Source organism: Choloepus didactylus, chromosome 4, assembly GCF_015220235.1.
Source record: "Choloepus didactylus isolate mChoDid1 chromosome 4, mChoDid1.pri, whole genome shotgun sequence".
Taxonomy (NCBI): domain Eukaryota; kingdom Metazoa; phylum Chordata; class Mammalia; order Pilosa; family Megalonychidae; genus Choloepus; species Choloepus didactylus.
Genome location: NC_051310.1, coordinates 11,942,352 through 11,963,070, shown reverse-complemented (window position 1 = coordinate 11,963,070; position 20,719 = coordinate 11,942,352). Strand labels below are relative to the sequence as shown.

General features: G+C 46.6%; 1 long non-coding RNA gene across 1 annotated transcript in view; it reads left to right on the top strand.

The window, feature by feature from the left end:
* LOC119533132 overlaps positions 1 to 20,719 on the top strand; it is a 49,495-nt gene that overhangs the window by 26,087 nt on the left and 2,689 nt on the right. The window lies entirely within an intron of this gene.

Sequence of the window (20,719 nt, the reverse complement as noted above, 5' to 3'; positions counted from 1 at the left end):
AAAACAATACAATGGGAATTTATTGGCTCATGGGTCTGAGGCGAGGAGAAGTCCAAAATCAAGACGTCCTCAAAGCAATGCGTTCTCCTAGAAACCTGTGGTGTTTGGGGGTTGCCTGCCAGCAATTCTTTGGTTTCTCTGTCACATGGCATTGTACCTGTGGCCTCTTTGGCTTTTCTTCTGTGGTCTCTTGACTTCCAGCTTCTGGCTGCTCCCCGTGCCTTCTCTCTGTGGCCTTCTCATAAGGCCTCCAGTAATAGGATTAAGACCCATCCTGATTCATCGAAATGTGCTATTTACAAAGGGTTCACCCTACAGGAATGGAGTAAGTTTAAGAGCGTGTTTTTCTGGGGTATGTAACTCCAAGCCACCATACTGACATTTACATAATTATTGCTACATCAGAAGTGTCTAACACTGGGTTAGATCATATGCCAAGATTATGTCTCCTTCTCAAGAGCTCAGCACCACAGCCCCAGGACCATTAAGGCAGAATGTCTCCGTTGCAAAATCCAGTGCATTCTCGTTATGTACACTCCATGAGTTGCTTAAAATCTTGTATTTTAGTTGCTTCATGATTGAATCATGACTTTATTTTGCAGGATTTTGTTTTTCTGGAGTTTCTAGTTGCTTTCTTCCCCCCATACTTTATTTGCCTTTATCATATCCTCGCTTTCTTCATAGTCCCAGTAAACTACCTGCTCTGTTGAGCCCCTCCCCCCTTTTCATCTTGGAGAACCCCATCTCAGGACCCTATCTTCCAACACTCGCTCCTCACGCTTGCTGCCCACTCCCCCACCCCCCGTCATCCTGGGACCCCCCTCACTGCTTTCTTAGGTTGAAGCCTCTCATTGCTCAACCAACTTCCTAAGAAAAGGTACATGGAAAGTGTGCCGGTTTGAATGTATTATGTCCCCCAGAAAAAGCCATATTCTTTGATGCAATCTTGTGGGGCAGACAGAATAGTGGGGATTAAGTTGGAATGTTTGGATTAGGTTGTTTGCATGGAGATGTGCCCCACCCAGCTGTGGGTGGTGACTTTGGTGGGATACTCCCATGGAGGTGTGACCCCACCCATTCAGGGTGGGCCTTGATCAGTGGAGCCATATAAAACATGCTGACTCAAAGAGACTGAACGGAGTGCAGCTGTGAGTGACGTTTTTAAGAGGAGCAAGCTTGCTAGAGAGGAACATCCCGGGAGAAAGCCATTTTGAAACCAGACGCCAGCCATGTGCCTTCCCAGCTAACAGAGGTTTTCCGGACGCCATTGGCCATCTCCAGTGAAGGTACCCGATTACTGATGTGTTACCTTGGACGTTTTGTGGCCTTAAGACTGTAACTGTGTAGTGAAATAAACCCCCATTTTATAAAAGCCTATCCATCTCTGGTGTTTTGCATTCTGCAGCATTAGCAAACTAGGACAGAAAGTAAACTGAAATGTCTTTAATTTATCCTCACACTGGAAGTAGAATTCCAGGTTCAAAATAATTTACCTTCAGAATTTTGAAGATTTGAGAGTTTTCAACATGGAAAACTGAGAAGTCTGATCATAGCTCCTTTGTAGATATTCTACGCTTTTTTCCTGGAAGGTTTTAGGGATTTTTCTTCATGCTTAATGTTCAGATATTGCATAGCAGTACTCTTTGGGGTGGGTTTTTATGCATTCATGTTCTGGGCACTCAGTGTCTTCAGTCTGAAAAGCCTTGTCTTTTAGCTCTGGGAGATTCTAATATAGTTGATAAAATTGAAAAAAATTCATTTTTAAATTCATCATTTCCAGGCAGCTATTCATCTATTCTTAAACCATCAGAATGGGCCAATTATACTTCGACCTTTTTCTTATATTTTCTTATCTTTTGCCCTGTTTTACTATTTGTTCTAGATATTCTAGATTTTATTGACTTCTTTTTCCAGCTCATCTTTTGCTTCTTTAAATAAAAAAAATTGGCACTAATATTTTTAATTTGTAAGAGTTTCTTGTTCTCTGGTTTTCCATTTTCCTACAATCTATTTTTGTCTTATAGCTATGAATATACTAAATACTGGAATATTAATTAGAAAGGTTTTTCCTGGGTTTTTTTTTGTTGTTTTTTGTTTGTTTTTTTTTTTTAGTTTGCTTTAATCATTAATTATTTCTGTTTCCTCTAAGGTCAGTTTTTGTGTTCATTTGTCTTGATCTTTCTTTTCATCTTGCTCATTTTCCTCATGTCCCTGTCATCCATGGCTGAGAAAAGTCTAGGTGGGTGTCATGAGTTTCTTCTTTGGCAAATAAGCAAACAGGCTGAGAAAGATTGAGTCATTTGATCAGGGTCATGCAGATAGAAATGACACAGCTGGTGCTCTAACCCCAACCTTTTGATTTCTAATCTACTTCTCTTCCAACGTAATTCTGCTTCCCAACACACAGCATTACTTCCTTCTCACACATGGCTCACCCCTCTCCCCAGTAAGCTCTAAGGACTGACCTGTATTTTCACGTCTCTGAGTGTCCTTAAAACTGGCGTCTACACACACTGGAGTTTCCAGGGACTGTCCCAGTATCAGTTATTCTATTCTGTTGCCTCTAATTGTACTTGTGCTTCTCAGACCATGCGGCCTGATAGAGGTTTGGAAAAAAACAGCAGATTTAGAGTGTCCAACCCAGTGCTTTATACACAGTGGGCTCTCAATACCAGTTTTCTGAAAGCCTTGATTGATTTTAGGCTGTGAACTTGTCCCACTTTGCTGACTATGTGAGGTCTGTTATTCTTGCTAATTATAGATTGTGGGAGAAGTGTGGCCTCGGTGTGTCGATAAGAAAATCGAAGGACCATACGCAGTTTGATCCTCAGAGCCCTAGAAATACCAATTCCAAAGGAAAGATTTCAGAACATTCAGCTTTTCCACCACCCTCCCCATTCACAAATCATCAGTTTTCTTTTTTAAAAAAGGGCAAAGATGATATAGGAATTAGGGCAGGCAAAACTATTATAACAAATGACCCCAAAATGTAAGGGCTTAAACGCAATGGATGCTTATTGCTTACTTGTAAATAGTTCCCCTGGGTGTCCCTGGTTGTGGACAGTTCTCCTCCACGCAGTGACACAGGGACCCAGGCTTCCCCATTTTGCAACTCCACCGTTCTCTAGGGCCTTGTTGTCAAGGTATCTGTATCTGGCCAGAAGAAAGGCAAAGAGGTCATAGAAGAGGCTTACCCAAGGAGGCTCAGCTCTGCATGCTCCCAAAAGCCCTGCCCTGGAAATGGCACCTGACGCTTTGCTCGCATTCATTTGGCAAGACCTCAGTCACGTGGCCACTGCTAACTTCAAGGGAGATGCAAAATGCAGCCTGGTTGTGTGCGGGAAGAAGTGGTGAAAAGATTTGGGGGAACACCAGCGGTCTCCACCCAAGATGATGCTGTAGCCCTTCCTCAAGAGCACTGCTGGAGTCCCACTCACCCATCTGGCAAGCATTTATTGAGTGCCGAAGGTTTGCCAGGCACTGCACCGGGTGCTATGGATGCAGGAAAGAGTAAGATACTTTTCTCAGTTCTCAAGAGTGTAGCAGGAGGGGCCAAAGGTAGTCAGATACCCTCACCGACATGCAGCATGCTCTGTGCAGTACCAGGTGATGGCAGTTGGCCCAACAGCTCTGCACAGGAGGAAAAGTTGTTTCCACTGGCAAAATTGATGGTTTCAATAGACATCTTGCTTTTTGATCCCCTTCTACTCCCACATATGTTTTTCAACCTAGATGAGTGAGTAATGGGATGTAGGATAATATAATAATGGGATATAATCTGCAGAGATTGTCTGGTGTCTTGTCCAGCCCACCATCATGGAAAGATGGGACTAGTTGGGCCCATGGGGAGGTGGGGAAAGGTGCACTGCCAAGACCCCGCAGCTGGTCAGCCATGAGAGCCAGGTCTGGGTCCCCTGCAGGTGCAGCTCTTCACCTTCCACTCTTCTCTCATTTCACTTCTGACTGTGTCAGATTTCCCATCCACTGGTCTTTGCTGCCCCAGCAGGAGGTGTGGTGGTCATCTTTCTATTACCCAGTTCTGTGGCTCTCAGGGGCTTGCAGCCCCATTCTGGATGGCTGCTTTCTTTTCATCAGCCAATCCACTCCTACAAAACCTACCCCCAGGTTCCCCAGTAAGGACCCAGCTTCCAACCCCTCAGGGTAGGAGACCCCCACTTTCAGAGGCTACATGGGGACCCTAGTCTGCTTACCAACTGCCCGTGCAGCAGTGCCCCATAAAGGGACTTCTGGGTGCCAGAAAGTTTCCTCATCTCGCTTAGGAGTAAATCCCCACCTGCATTGGGAAGAGTTCAGGGGGGTTTTTTACTCCAGGCAGGGTGCAAAATTAGGAATATGTGGAATAATTTTAACCATGGGCACTCCCGCTCATTTTTATCCTTATCTTCTGCTGCTAAGAATTTTTTTTTTTAAGAATATTCTGACTTGCAGAGAGGAAATAATAAAACCAGTTAAAGAAAGTTCTTAGTCCTCCACCTTCAGGAAGCTCCTCAAATCACCTAGGATTTGAGACCAAGGCATTTACTGTGAACTTCGATTTATTCCTTTTTCATTTCCTCATCAAATGTATATGAAATCTTAGAGTAAGCACAACTCCATGCTAAAGATGAGGGGTAAGGAGGATGCAAAAACAATTAAGACATAGTCCCTGCCCTCAAGGGTCTTGCAACTTAGAGGGAGATGAGCAGGTAAACAAACAAGCTCTGAGGCAGAATGCAGGCCATGCATGTGAGGTGCAGTTAGCAGGCTGTGGGATTGCAGAGGAATGAACTTACCTGCTTTGCTCCAGGAATGAAGGCAGCCTGGAGCAGAAGGAGCATCGGGCTGTGCTCGACGGATGAGTTGAGTGTTAACAAGTCAGGAGGGTGAGGCTTGGCTGAGGACTCAGCAGGGACCAGGGGCCCCAGGGCTTCGCGGACTGCAGGAGCTCCGGTGGGCGGGAAGGGAGGGCAGCAGAAGCCTTCAGCCCTCGGAGGTTTGGGTTTGCTGCCTGGTGGAGGGTGCAGCACCCACCTCGTGTCTGGGGCTGTGCCAGGCAGTGACTGAGCCCAGCCTCTGAGCCCGACCACATCAGGTGGTTGGCACAGCGTTGGGTAACGGGTCAGGGCTTGATCCAGGCTAATGGTTATCCTTTGTGACAAGATGACTGAGGATTCCAGGCATCCTGGGAGCAAGTCGTTCGGAAGGCAAGTGTGCTGGATTTCAGAGCACTATGGACATGAACAAATGTGTTCTGTCTCATTATTCACAGTTTCTTTATCTGCTTGATTGCGATTCACCCATTTGATAAAATTTACTTGCCACCCCAAAATCAATAGTTGTAGCACTTTCACAGTCATTTGCAGACAAAATTGTGTCGAAGAATTTTTAGCTTAAAAATTCATGCTTGCTTTTTGTTTCATTCCATTCTGTATCTGTGTTTGTTTTTATATTGATATTAAAATAGTTTGAATAATTGCCCCCACCCTAAAAAAAAAAAAAGACTTTGAGTCCCTCAACACACACGTGTCCAGCTGAGGTTGAACTACGCAAAGCTCATTCTTGTTTCAGCTTTCATATGGTAAACAAGTGTCCTTTTACTCGTATATTTAATGCCACGTTTTTTTGCATTTTTGAGTTTGCTTTTTTTTGGAAGGGGTGGTCTGCTGTTTAAAATGGCTCCCAAGTGCAGGGCTGAAGTGCTCTCTCGTGTTCCCAATTGCAAGCAGGCTGTGATGTGCCTTACAGAGGAAACGTGTCTGAGATAAACTTTTTCAGGCTTGAGTTATAGTGCTGTTGACCGTGAGTTCAATGTTAACAGATCAACGACATATATATTAGATGAAGTGTCTTTAAACAGAAGCACATATAAAACAAGATTACGTATTGATCCGTTGACAAAAATGTCATGACCAGAGCTCTTAGGAACCTGACCCTGTATTTCCCCGGGGGCAGTAGTTCAGGATTCGCTAACTCAGTTTGCGGGGGTTTCACAGAACAGAATTACTGTGAATAACGAGGATGGACTGTGATTAAAAGCAAAAGGGGGGAGCAACATGTCTTTAGAAGGGGTGAAATCACCTAATCCAAATCCCCCTTTTATGGACAGGCAAACTGGGGTTCATGGAAGGAAAGTATGGCCCTTGTGAGACGGGACTGAGGACGTGTGTTTATTTTCCTTTTGTCTTCTTTGCCCATTTTTAAGAGCTTTCCCCACCTCCTTTTTATTTTCAGTAATCATTCTTTGAGTCTGTCTTTTATTTTCTAACATAATGTTTAAGATGGGTAGGAGATGATCCAAGAAATTGCCTCAGAAAGTGTGTGCCGAGCCAAAAAATAAACAAGTCCTGTTGTCTGGCCCAGCAAAAGAACTTTCTAACCAGCAGCGCCGACGGAAGTGATAATTTATGGACTGCTTTGGGAGGTGGTGATTCATACAGGCCCTTCAGAGGCTCAGACATCTGGACGACCATGTGGTGAAGTTATTAGAGAAGGAACTGAGTGTTAGATGGATGCTCTTCTGGAAGATCCCAAATGTTCTCTCCCCCCACCGAGTGTCAAGGGCCGTGGGATTCTGCACCTGCTTTTTCCTGGCGTCTCCCCAGCACCAGCCCCATGTAGACGCTGGCAGTAATGATGTCAGGGCAGGGAGTCTGCTTGGATTAGTGCAAATTATGCAAATCTAGTGCATAGGAGTCAATCCAGTGGACTTGGATTTATGACAAGTCTAGGGTTGACACCTCTGACTTCTGGCAGTGTCATGATGGACAGATCACTTAACCCGAGGGAGTCAAGACTTCTCTTCTGGAAAACGGACAGTTGTTTGTTCAAGAGCTATTGAGTCTCTGCAATATGCTTGGCATTACCCTAGGAGCTGGGACTCCAGCAGTGGACAAGATTGCCTTCACGTGGCTTATATTCAGGGTGGACAGGGCACGTGAAAAAATGATATACATTCACGTAGTCATCAGTATTTTGAAGAGAATAAAGGAGGGCGAATGGATGGAGAGTAACAGGAGGAGGGGATCTTTAGAGACAGCTGGCCAGGAAGACTTCTCCCAGATGATTCCTCTACCCAGATGATTTCTGAGCAGACCCTAGATGCTGTGAGGCAGCAAGCCAGTGCCAAAGTTTGGGCAGCAAGTTCAAGGGCCCTGGGATGGTGTTTTCAAAAGAGATCAAGGGTGCCAGTGTAGATGGAGCAGAACTGAGTGAGGCGGAGAGCAGGAGGAATTTGGAGAGGTAGACAGAGGCCATATCCTGTGTATTTTTGCAGTGGCAACTTAATGGCAAATTCCCTTTTTTTAAACCCCCCTCCCCATTTTTTGGACAAGTGTCATATCAGAATTGTAAGCCTGACTTTTCTCTGCACGTCAGTAGCAGTTTCTTCAAAAAGTTATCACTGACAACGATGCTATTTCCAGCCAGAGGGATCCATAGGCGGAAATGAGATTTCTGAATCTCAAGTTGATGGCAAAACCCACCCAGCTGTCTGGTTGTGTTGAAAAAAATCACATTAAAATGCATATGCTCCTGAGTAAGTGAAATGTTGATGGGTACAGCCTTCTGTAGAAAAATATTCATGAAATACAGGCTGTTGATCCACAGCTAAGGCGGCCAGGCCATTTGCTCAGCAAGAACTGAGTGCTAGGAAATCTCAGTTCCGCAGCTCGGCTGTGCCCTCAGCAAACCCCGGGACATCCCGGGGGCATTCAGGAATGGGAACGCACAACTGCAGGTAGTCGTGGTAGTCCCTTCATAAAGGGACTTTCTGGCCACATCGCTTTCATGTTCTGCCCGGACCTTCTCAGGGGTCCTGGGGGTGGACGCAGGAGCGGATGCCTCCCCGTTGCCGCGAGGGACGGGCCCCCAGCCCCTGGCCTCGCTTTGGTTTCTTCTGTTTCTGATCTGATCGGGGACTTCAAGTTGGATTTCCTCAATAGGGATTATCCTTTTCTTTGTGGGACTTTGGGGAAAAAAAGGGAGCATATGTTTTTTCAGTAAATATCCTTTATTTGCAGCATTGAGCTGCAATAAGTAACGTTGGAAAGAGAGGGAGTAAGTGGTTCATAAATGCCTGCCAAGCATGTTCCCATCTGAGACCCCTATGACAGTTACCAGGTTGGGTTTATTATTCCATTTTGTAGACAGAGAAACTGAGGCTTGGAGATGAAAGAAGGAAGAGATACGATGTAGTGGGGCACCGAGGAGCGTGACCTGGGGTGTCTGGGTTGTCACACCCTGCAGCTGTGGGGCCTGGGGGTGGACGTCCCTACTGTCCGCAGCCCCACTCTCCTCGTGTGCAAAATGTGATCACGTGTGGAAACGGGTGGCATGCTGATCATCAGCTGGTAGGAGGTGAGAGATGAGCGCATCAGCAGAGCCAGGTGGGAAAACCAAATTTGCTACCCAGGGCCCTGCTAGACCTTCTGGATTCACAAGAGCTCGGAATTATGATTCAAAGACTCCACAGTTGAAAACCTTGGAACCTGCCCAGTCCACCGTCCAGGTCACACAGTCCTCATTCAGTTCCCCAGAGAATTATGACCCCCACTTTGCAGATGAGAACACTGATGCTTGGCATCTCCACCGCTCCCCCAGGAGCCTCTGCCTGCCTGGTTATCTATCAGGCTTTGCTGGAAGCACTTGCTGCCTCTTGAAGAATAAAAACCTCCTCCTTAAGGCTCCCTCTGGGCCTGGCCGGGGCCGCCTGGCCCAGTGGGGGCTGTGACATCTCCCTCCACGATCCTCCCCACATGGCCAATGTGGACCTCATCACAGCAGATAGTCTCGGGGTAGCTGCACTTCGTGGTGCTGGCTTCCCCCAGGGTGGAATGTTCCAAGGGAAGGAAGTGGAGGCTGCCCTCTCAGAAGGCTGGGCCCAGAAACCAGCACAGGGTCTCACCCAAGGTGCCCAGAGCCCTCCCAGAGCGACAGGGAGGGAGCATCGACCCTGCCGCTTGATGGGAGGTAGTGCCAGGGGACCTGTGGCCATTGTAATCCCCCACAGCCAGGCCATGGATTTTGTAGGCCCCGGGGTCTGATGCATTGACCATTCTCCCAACATTCTCTCCCAAATGAAACGGGACTTCTGCTAGGTCTGTCAGGAGAGAACTGAAGCCTTACCCAGATACTGGAGAAGGCCACACGGCCTAGGTGGTTGGCATAGGCTGGGGCCTGGCTTTTTGGTGAACTGGGATCACCCTGGTTGGCAGACAGGAAGAGGCCAGGTGAGCAGTCGACTTGCGGGTGCCTGAGGCTCCAGGTGGTGGGGGCAGTGCTGGAAGATGATGCACTGTGGGAGGGCCAGGAGTAGGTAGGGGGCGAGGCAGGGAGGGCTGGGCAGGCCTCAGGCCTGACCCTGGAGCGGCAGCCAGCAGGACAGGCCTTGGGAGCAGGATACTCTTTCCAGGGAGGGAGCAGAGTGTCAGTGCCCTAGGGCTGTCCTAACAGAGCACTGCACACCAGGTGGTTCAAACAGCAGAAATGTGTTCTCTCATAGTTCTGGGCATGAGTAGTCCAAAATTAAAGTCATCAGGGCCGTGCCGCATCTGACAGCTCTAGGGGCAGATCGTTCCTTGCCCTTCCCTGGCTCCTCGAGGTTACCAGCTCTCCTTGGCTTGTGGCAGCACACCTCTGGGGCCCTGCCTCTGTCTTCACCTGGTGTCTTCTTGTCTGTGTCTCTCGCCTTTATATGTCTCTTATAAGGACACCAGCCGTTGGATTTAGGGCTTACCCTAATCTAGTGTAAACTCATTTTAACTTGATAACATTCGCAAAGACCCTGTTTCCAATAAAGGTCACCTCAGGAACTGGGGCTTAGGAATTCAGCATGTCAGTTTTTGGGGGGACAGTTCAACCCACAATAGGGGGACAGGCACAAATGCCAATGGCCCAAGCCCAGGCTTGTCAGGCAGGCCCCTGAGACAGGCACTCAGAGGCTGTGTTCAGCCAGAGGCCAGGCCCTAAGAAGTGGGCCACGGGATGGGCTGGGAAAGCCGGGTGTTGGCCCTGAAGCACACAGTCTGAGGCAGACCAGAACCCAGGGCCTTTGAGTCTCAGCCCCCAAGAGATGGTGCAGCTGCTTCCAGGACTTGGGGTTGCTTCTGGGAACCAGAGTGACGGGGCCCGTGGGATGGATGGGGAAGGGGAGGGGCTTCTGACTGCAGGCTCTAGAGCTCTGCCCCGCAGGACGCCAGTCCCAGCTGGGGATGTTGGACAGAATGTTCTGTCACCTCCCTTCAGCTCTGGGGCTCCCTGCAGCCCAGGACTGACCCAGACCCCTCACCTCCCCTGTCGACACCCCCTCCCACCAGGCACCTGGGGGCTCCAGTTCAAATCCAAGCTTCCCTAGCTTCTATTTCCACCCTTTTGAGGGCCGTACATTTAAGTAGGACCTAGCAAAGGCCCTTGTGGTTTAGCATAAGTGCTTGTGAAATAATTGATGGGTGAACTTAAGCTTTACCTTCTCTTTTCCTTAATTTTTATTGCACAAAAGTTGGAGAAATAGCACAGAGGGCTCCTGTTTACCCCTCACCCAGATTCCCCTAAAGTTAACATCTTACATAACCAGAATACAAATATCAAACCCAGGAGGTTAACACTGTGTTCTGGTTTGCTAAAGTTGCCGGCGTGCAATGTATCAGGAATGGGTTGGCTTTTACAATGGGGATTTATTAACTTACAAGTTTGTAACTCTAAGGCTGTGAAAATGTCCAAATTAAGGCATCAACAGGACGTCACCTTCTCCCTGAAGACCAGCTACTAGCAACACTCAACTCCTGTCATGCACATGGCGATGTCTGCCAGTCCTTCTCTCCCAGGTTCCATTGCTTCCAGCTTCTGGCTTTAGTGGCTTCTTCTCTCAGCTTCTCGGGGTTTTTTTTCTTTCTGTGTTTTATCCTCTTATAGAGGACTCCAGTAAGAGGATTAAGACCCACTTTGAATGAGGTGGGTCACATCTCAATTAAAATAATCTAATCAAAAGTTCCCACCCACTTTAGATCTACACCCACAGGAATGGGTTAAAGGAACATGACTTTTTCTGGGGTACATCGCAGACTGGTACGGTACTTTAAACTACAGACCTGTTTTCATAGTTCACCAGTTCTCCCACTAATGTCCTTTTTTCCTTTCCAGGATTCTATCCGGGACCACACACTGCATTTAGTGGTCACGTCTCTTTAGTCTCCTGCAGTCTGTAACTTTCCTCAGTCTTGTGTTCCATGACTTGGACACTGTTGAAGAGTAGTTTTCGGTTACTTGGTAGAATATTCCTCAGTTTGGGTCCGCATGACATTTCCTCCTGATTGGACCGGAGTGTATTTTTTTGACAAGGATGCCCCAGAGGCGAGCCTGTGTCCTTCCCCGGGCCTCCCGTCTTGGTGTGGGCGTCTCACTGCTGGCGAGGCCGACCTTGATGGCTTGGTTAAGGTGGTGTCAGCCAGGTTTCTCCACCGTAAAGGTGTTATCTTTCCTTTGTCACTAAGGAATATCTTGAAGGAAATATTTTGAGACTTTGAAAGTCCTGTTTTTCCTCGTATTTTTTGCCCACTAATTTTAGCATCCATCCGTGGATTTCATCTGCAATAGTTATTACAGTGGTGTTTTTTATTTCCCTCTTTCCTTCTACATTTATTAATCGGAAGTAAGAAACACCTCTTCCTTCTCTTTCGTTACATGTTTGTGCACTCATTTATTTATATCGTTATGGATCATGGATCTTTATTTTATTCCAAGTTATAGTCTATTACTGTTACTTATTTTCTTGCTCAGATGGTTCTGGTTTAGCCATTGAGCATCTTCAGGTTAGCTTCTGTGTTCTCTCGACCAGCCTCTGTCCTTTCTTGAGCCCTTCCTTCCTTTCTGGCATCACAAGATGTTTAAGGCTCATCTGTATTTTCCCTGCCCCTGCCCTGGAATCAACCACTTCTTCAGGAAGCTCTGGTTCCCTTCCTTGGAGAATGGTGCATAGAAACCAAGATATGGACATCTGGAGTGTCACTGCCTCTAGGCCGTCTCAGTGGACAGAGCTAAGAACTACCTGGACCTGTACTAATACACACACGTGCATTGAGAGTTCTGCATCTACCTGTACACACACACACACACACACACACACACACACAAACAAACCACGAGTTTATACTGAGACTCTAATTCCAGTCCAATAGCACAAGGTTCATTTTAGCCTTTTCCCCTTTGTATTTATAACTTCTTTCTCCAACAGTAAGAAATCATGCTCTCCTTATCCAAAATGTCTGTATTTGATTCTAGTATAAACATACTAGAGTTTGTGTGTCTATTCAACTCTCCCATGTCTGGACACTTTGGTTGTTTCCCATATTTTTGCATTTACAAACGATGTTGCATGAATAACCTCGTGCCAATGTGGTTTGCAATGCTGGAGGTTTATCTTCAGGATAGAGCCCAAGGAGTGGGTGCCAGGCCGAAGGTAAATGCCTGTGCAGTTCTGTGAAGTGTTTCCAGACTTCCCTCCAATAAATTTTGCTTTTAAATGTTGGGAAAGATCTGCTTCCTGTTGAAAGTAAACTGTAGGCATGAGGGGCAGAGTGGGGGAGTGGTTGCTACTCCAATGGAGGCTTTTTTCCGGGTCCTACCAGGCAAAGCATCCTCCCCATCTGTCTCCTTAGGGTGCTGGCAGAGCAGGTGCTTGTGCCTCCCTCGCGGCTCACCGAAGGCTCTGCTCCGTCGCCTCACTTGACCCTTCAGCAGCCTGAGGAAGAAACGGGTTTTAGGACTGCCATTTGCCCCATTTTATAGGCAGGAAGCTGAGGCTCCAAGAGGTCAAGAGACCAGCCCATGGGCACAGGGCTAATCAGTATGCAGCAGAGTTGCACTCACATTTCTCAGATTCAGGGCTTTTTCTTCTCCTTTTCACTAATGGAGCCGGAAGGGACCTTGGCAGTCACCCAGTTTGAGTCCTTCGTTTCACAGATGAGGACCAGGGATGGGAAATGACGTGTTTAAGCTCACATTGCTCTCATTGGGAGCCAAGTCAGAATCCAAACCTAGCTCTCTAGAGCCCGAGGCTCGCTCTCCTACTTCCTGCTGCTCCATTGGGGGTGGACCAAATGGCAAATGGGGTGCGTGTGGCCCCAGCAGGAGTCACAGACAGGTGGGGGCGACTCCGCCACGGGGGCTGCAGGGTGAGGGTGTCATCCCTGCTTCGTTTAGGCAGCCTTGCCACAGGGCTCCTCTGGGAAGTCTAGGCTCATGTAATTAATTATTCCCACAACCAAAAAATGTGCTCTCATCCAAGTCAGGGAAATGCTGATTAATTCACCTATCAGTGTTAGTATGGGAAACTGTTTTTCCTCTTTATATCAGTGTTTAAACTTTTTTTTTTTTTTTTTTACTTAATACACAGTGAAGTAACCCTTCTTTTCACCAAAGAGAGTAAGCCAGCCTTCCGGGGCTCCTAAACATTGTCATCTGGCTCCACTTTCTCCTTATACAGATGGACACACCGAGGCCAGGGAGATTTGCCTGGGCTGTTTCTTGAGTTAGGAGCAGAGCAGAGAGGCAGGTCCAGTCTGCTGACTCCTAGTCCAGTGCTCGGAGCACGTCGCTTGGAGATATCGCCATTTGTAGACAGCAGAAGAGAGACAGAAGAAGCCAGGAGCTGCTGGAGCAGAGGGGACTGTCTCTTCAACTTAGCCTCAGCAAGTAATGACCCCCCTGCTCTCCCCGCCGTGCACCCCCACCCCCACCCGGCACACACTAACTAGGCCGGCCCGCCCACTCTGCCAAGCCCTGCTTGGTGATCGAGGAAAGATGGGCACCTCCGCGCCACAGGTGCCCTTCCTCACTGTCTGCTTCTTCCTGTGAGGACCTGCTACTCGGGCAGAGCCAGACTGTCCCCATCATCCATTCCAGCCTCTCCCATCATTTTCCCTCCCCTAACCCAAAAGCTGGGCCTCTCCAGGTTCACTTGAGCTCCATTCATTCATTCACTCACTCATTCACTCACTTATTCACTCAGTGCTCTGAGAACCAGAGGACACAGACGATTCTGACACAGGTCCCCCTCTCCTAAGCTCAAGTGGAGTAGGGGAAGGCCCCCTAAAGAGCTGGCTGTACAGCAGGGCAAGAGATGCCCAGATGCCATCTGCACAGGCCTGATGTCAGGAAGGGGTCCCACAGATGCTGGCAGCTGAGCTGAGCATCAAAGATGAGTGGCAATTATCCAAGCCAAGAAGAGGGTGTGAGCAAATGCGCTGGGGTAGAGGGAACAGCAGGGGGCCCCGGGGCTGGAGTGGGGTGTGGGGGGGGGGCAGGCAGGAGATGGTGCAATCTCAGGTCAGGGAATCTTGCATGAGCTTTGGCATCAGTTCAAATCCTGACTCGGTTTTCAGTGAATTCTTTGATTTGCTGCTGTATTCCTAGCACCTACACTGCCTGACACTATTGTAGGTGTTCGGTAAATATTTTGAGTCACAATTGCTTATAAAATGGGAATCCCTGCAAAGTGGGAATAACACACTTATTTTTGTCTGTGTTTCTGCCAATATATCCCAATACTCGAGAATATAGGCTTGGCGTACAGGAGGTGCTAACTAGATATTCATTGAGTGAATGGATGGGTGGGTGGATGGATGGATGGAGGGAGGGAGGAAGGGATGATTATAACTTGCTTGGCCCATAACCTGGTGCTTAGTATTTAGGAACTATGATTAATTATCACATGTCATTGGAGAGGTAGTTTTGATGAGAAATAATAAGAGAGAGCTCACATGCAAAGCTAGATCCAGCCACATCTTGGGTTTAATAATAGCAACAGTGACTATAATAATAAATATAATAATGTTATTAGTAATAATCGTGAATCTTTGCTGAGCAGACTAAATGCATTTGCAAACATTTGCTCTATTAAATGGCTCTTTGACCTCCCAGGAACACGTTCCATCCCCAGGGTGGCCTGGCCGCCATCTCCCTTGAGTAGCCATCTAACAGTCTAACAGCGCTTGGCTGTTCTGTGGCCTCCTGGGCTGGGCAGGGGCACATGGGAAGGAGTTTGTCCTTTGGAGAGCTCTTACCGAGGACCTGGCCGGGGTGCAGGGTGTCTGTCACATGGGCGGAGGCTCCCAGCTGATTTCCTGAAGGCACCGGTAAGACCTCACCATGAAATGTTGGGCAGAGCCAGAGGCCACCCGGTCAGAACATCTCATCTCGCAGTGCAAGACACCACCTCTTCTTTACCATGGTCTGATTTTATGAGTTAAATGGGTTTTTTTAAATTATCATGAATTATCTTGTACATTCAAAAGAGTATAAAGAATGTATGTGTATAGTTAAGATAAATATAAAATGAACGTTTGTATAGCCATTGCATCTACTGACTAGGCTTCACAATTCTTTTGCGTGGTGTTCAAGGGTCCCTGCTCCCCTCTTCTTCCTCAGCTCTTACCAGGCCCACCTTGCACATCGTGTTTTATCTCACTTGCTGCAGCATCCTGCACACACTCTTTTCCTTTGTTCTGTCAATATCCTAATCAGAGTCAGATGCTCTTCCTTGCTCACCATTGGCTGCGCTCGTCTTTCCAGCATTTTACACCTCAGCTTAGAATCCCCCTTCTAGGGAGGATTCCTTGCATGCCCTCCCAGGCCGGCTGGGACACCCCATTCCCCGGGCATCTATGTTTTTCCTTCCCTGGGCCACGAGCCATTAGCCTAGGGCTCGGCTCCTCATAGGAGCTCGAGAAGTATTTGTCAGAAGCTGATCAGGGCCTCAGGTTCCCCAAGTGCTGCTATATATTTTGGGAACACTGAGCCTCTTTTCACAGGAGAAGTCGATGCTTCCCTAATGCTCCGGTGCCATCCACTTGATTTGTTCCTGGCTCTTCAGCCGAGGCATGTGTGTGTAAGTAGGATCAGAATGAAACATCCTCACTGCACCCCCATATATATGGAAATGTTCTCAAGAAAGACAAACATTTGGAATTACAGTTGAGCCTGAACCATGGTTGATTATGTCACTTCTTATCATTTTCCAAAAACAAAGAATATATAAACAAATAAATGGGTTCTGGCTAACTTAATCAAAACCACACTATTTTTGGAGGGATAGGGGGTAGTTTGTCGAATAGAAGGAGACACTGAACTGAGCCTTGGAAAGGACGGGGGTGAGGCTGGCTCCCAACATCCCAGCCAAAGCAGCTAGTGGACTTTGGTTTAGGCACCGCGTTCAGCATGAGTCAGCGTTTACAGCTGCCCCACTGAGTGTCACCTGCCTAAGGTTGGCTTCCAGAGATTGAGCCCTGCTGGGCTTAGCTTGGGTTCCAGGGCCACGCCTGGGCGCCTTGATTGACAGCATCCGTTGGGAAAGTTAATTTTCCAAAGGAAAATCGGGATATTAACATCAAAGGAGGCCATGACTGCTGGGCTGGCAGAGCGACAGCAGCATCCGCACCTCCTAGCCCCAGCTGGCTGTGCGTCAGGAGTCACGCTGAACCCTGTCTCTCCACCCAGGTCTCCCCAGCCTGCCCTGCAGCCCCCACACCCACACCGCATCCGCGCTCCTATGCTGAATGATTCACTTTCCAAGACCTACTTCATGGGGAAACTACGCACTACTCTCAAGTGTTTATCAGCAGCAGCTCAGCTGAGGACCGGCTTGCTGGAACGTTCTTCGTCAGCTTTATGGTCTGTGGAGAGCACACTGGGGGATGCCGAGGGATGCTCTGTCTTTGCAGAAGGGTAGCCCCCTTCCTGATTACCAAACACGGGGCATCTTTTGGCATTTAGCGTGACTCTCAGTACGCCAAGTCTTTAGAAGCCCGGTGTTCTTTTTTCCTGGTTGTTTTTAGCTAGTTACTAATTTTTTGTTATTTTATTAATCAATTAAATAATTTATTAATTGTGGATTAGCTAACAAAAGCATATTTATGAAATATAAGGTATAAAGAATAAGCACCCATGGACCCACTGCCCAGCTCCCTAGAGGTTGCCGGAGGGCCCCTTCTCGATCCCGTGCTCTTCCCCTCTCCACCCAGGGGTGACCACTCTCCTGGCCTTTAGGTTTATGTCTTGCTTCTCTTTGTAGTTCTATCTTATTTGTGTCCCTAAATAGCACACAGTTAGGTCTTCCATATTTCAGAGTGCCTTATGAATGCAGGCATCCATATGTGGGCTTCTGCAGTGTGCCTTTCACTCGGCATAGTATTTGGGATTTGTCCATGCTGTGGCATGTATCGGTGTTCCTGTCCTTTTCACCACTGTGTATTATTCCAGCCTGTGGCTATACAGCAGTTGGTCCAGGCCGTGTTGTTTCCAGTGTTTCTCTAATACGAGCATTGCTGTCTATAAGCGTGCTTGTCCTGTACCCAGGTGGTGTACCCAGGTGTGTGTGTGCAGGTGTATTGACAGAAGGTACTTAGGGAAGAATGGCTGGGTCATCGGGCTGTGACGATTGTCAGCTTTACAACATGATGACACCCTGGTTCCCAAAGTGACTGCACCAATTTATACCCCTACAGCTGATGTCTGAGAGTCCCTGCTGCTTGACAACCTTCGTCAGTGGTTTTGTCAGATTTTGTTTTTTATTTGTGGCCCATCTAATGGCTGTTTGATGTTATCTTATGTTTCTCTGACTACCAAAGTTTAGCTTCTTTTTGGCTATTTACTCTTTTGAAAAGTACCTGTACACAGTTCTTGCCCAGTTTTTTACTGAATGTTTATCACTTTCTTACTGATTTGATACTACTACAATATCTACATACATATCTTTCAATACATAGCTTAACTCTTCACCTTTTAGGATAATTTTGATAAAAAGGTATAAAATTTAATGTTATTGAATTTATTAATATTTTTCCTGATGATTTGAGCATTTGTGTCTTACGAAATCCTTCTCTACCCCAAGATCATAAAAATATTCACTTATATTGTCTTTCAAACATTTTTAGGTTTTCTTTTCACGATTAAGTCTATAATCCACCTGGAATTTGTGAGACACTGGTTAGCTTTCACATATTTTTCCATATAGATACACAATGTTTCCAGCCCAGTTTTCCTGTTGATGTTCAGTGCCCATTTGTGTGTAGCTCTGTCTGTTCCATTGGCCCGTACTTTCGTTTGTTAAAGTTGCTGAAATGCATTATATTGGAAATGGGTTGGCTTTCACAATGGAGATTTATTAACTTACAACTTACAGTCCTGAGACTGTAAAAACTACCAAATCAAGGCATCATCAGGACGGTACCTGGACTCTGAAGACAGGCTGCTGGCGATCTGGGGCTCCTCTGCCACAGGGCCAGGCACATGGCGGGTCTGCTGCTCTCCCCCTTCTCTCCCACGTTTCGTTGCTTTCAGCTTCTGGCTTCTCCATCTGTGGCTTTCTTTTTGAGCTTCTGCGTGTGTCCTTCTCTCTCAGCTTCTGTGGATTTTTTCTGTCTCTCTCTCCATATCAATCCCAATAATACAGGATTCCAGTAAGAGGATTAAGCCCCACTGGGGCAGACCTCAACTGAAATAACCTAATCAAAAGGTCCCACCCACTTTAGGTGATGATCTTTTCTGGGGAACATAACAGCTTCAAACTATCACAGCCTAATTTTCTAAGACTTAATTACTAAAGCTTTATGATAATTCTTGATGACTTGTAAACCAAGCCCCCCTGCCTTATTCTTCTTTATAGGAATCTTGGCTTACTTACTGCTTTATACTTGGATACAAAATTTAAAATCAGTTTGTCAAGTATCAACAAAAATCCTGTAGGACTGGAACTACAATGAAACTATAGACCACTTTGGGAAGAATTGACGTCTTTAGGATATCGATTCTTCCATTCCATGAAGATGGTACATCTCCTCTTTATATAAGCCTGCTTTTATGTCTTTCAGTAAGGTTTTATAATCTTCTTTGTGACAATTTTGCATATTGTATTTAGATTTATTTCTCAGTACTTTCTATCTTAGATACTATTGCAAATGTTGTCTTCCTTATTGACATCTTTATTGAGATATAATTTACAAACCATAAAATTCATCCATTATAAGTGTTCAGTTCAGTGGTTTAAGGATATTCACAGAGCTGTGCAACCATCATCAAAAGAAATATCTTTGCCCTTGACAGTCACTCCTCACAGTCTGATGACTGGAAGGAATGAGTGAGTGAATGAATGAATTTATACCTGCCCAGCAAGCTTCCAGACATTGCCTGGCCCTGGCCTTTTTTGGGTTTTTTGTTCTGTTTTTCTTTCCTCGCCCTGTCTTTATTCTTTCTCTGGCTTCCAGCTAATCTCCCAGCCTCCTTTGGTCTCCTCCACACCCTGGTCAGAAAAACTTTCCCAAAGAAAACTGCTCCAACCACTTCCCTTCTATGAACCCCCAGTGACTGCCTTGAGAATCCAGCCACTCCCAGTGTGGAGAAATCCAGGCACCATAGAAACAGTTCTATTGTGAGTGCTAGAGGCCTCCTCTGAGCCCCTGGTTTGCTGCAGAGAATGCTCAGGAAGTTAACAAAGTGGACCTTATTATTCTCCTTTGCTTCCTCCTGAGTCAGAGCTCTCTGGGTTAGCTCCAGTGAAGAGGCTAAATAAAGCCTTGAAACCAAGCAGCCTCCGGGACAGGCTCCATGCTTTGCTTGAGTGACTGTGATGATGGCTCTTTGGTTCTAAGAGCAGCACTCATTACATCTCTTTAGACCGACTTTGGTGTCATTTTCCCCACCCTGCAGAGACTGGGAGATGCCAGATCCTGCCACTTTATCTGCTCATTCACTCAGCATGGTTTTCCTAAGCTCCTGCTCCATGCTAGGCCTGGTACTTGGAGCTAGGGACTCAGAAGCTTCCCTTCTCAGGCTCATTGTCTGGCTAAGGAGACAGATGATAAACAAGAGATAACCTGGTGTTTGGATAGATGTCTGTCCAGGGCAGAGAAGGGCATGGATTTCTAAGATGCTTATGCCTTCTCATGACTTTACACAAGTTGCCAAAGTAAAAGAGGGAAAGATCAGTCCAGCACTTACAAACAAGGAAACAGGTATAGCCACACTGGAAAGCTGTTTGGCGTTACCTACCAAGGCCAAATGTCTGGCAGTCCCTCTCCTGGGTATATATAGCCAATAGGAAATGGCACACATACAAACCTTCTCATCAAAAGAAAAAACTGTAAGCAAATATCGTACTCCATTTACTGTATGCATGCTGCAATATTTAAGGGGAAGCGCAGTGATATCTGCAATTTACTTTGAAATGCACCAAAAAGAAGATGGATCAATGGCTAGATAGAAGCATGGATGGATACATGCTAAGGCAAGTAGGATAACATGATCATGGTGTAATTTAGATGGTAGGTATTGGGTGCTCATTGCAAAAGTGTTTCAGCTTTGCTTTATGTTGAAAATTTTTATATGAGATGTTGGAATACGCATACATGTGTTCACCAGAAGACATGTACAAGAATGTTCATAGCAGCCTGATTTATAACGGCCTCAAACTGGAAACAACACAAATGCCTGTCAACAGAATTGACACCTGGATTGTGGGTATATGGCTGTAATGGAATACTTGAAAAATGAGGATGAATGAACCACAGGTACACGCTGCAACATGGTTGAATCACACAAGCATACTATCGGGGGAAGAAGTACAACTTGAAAGATGATGTACCTGGTATGATTCCATTTGCTTAAAATTCAAAAACAGACAAAGCTAATGTATGGTGTTAGAAGTCAGGATACTGGTTTTCCAGGGGTGGGA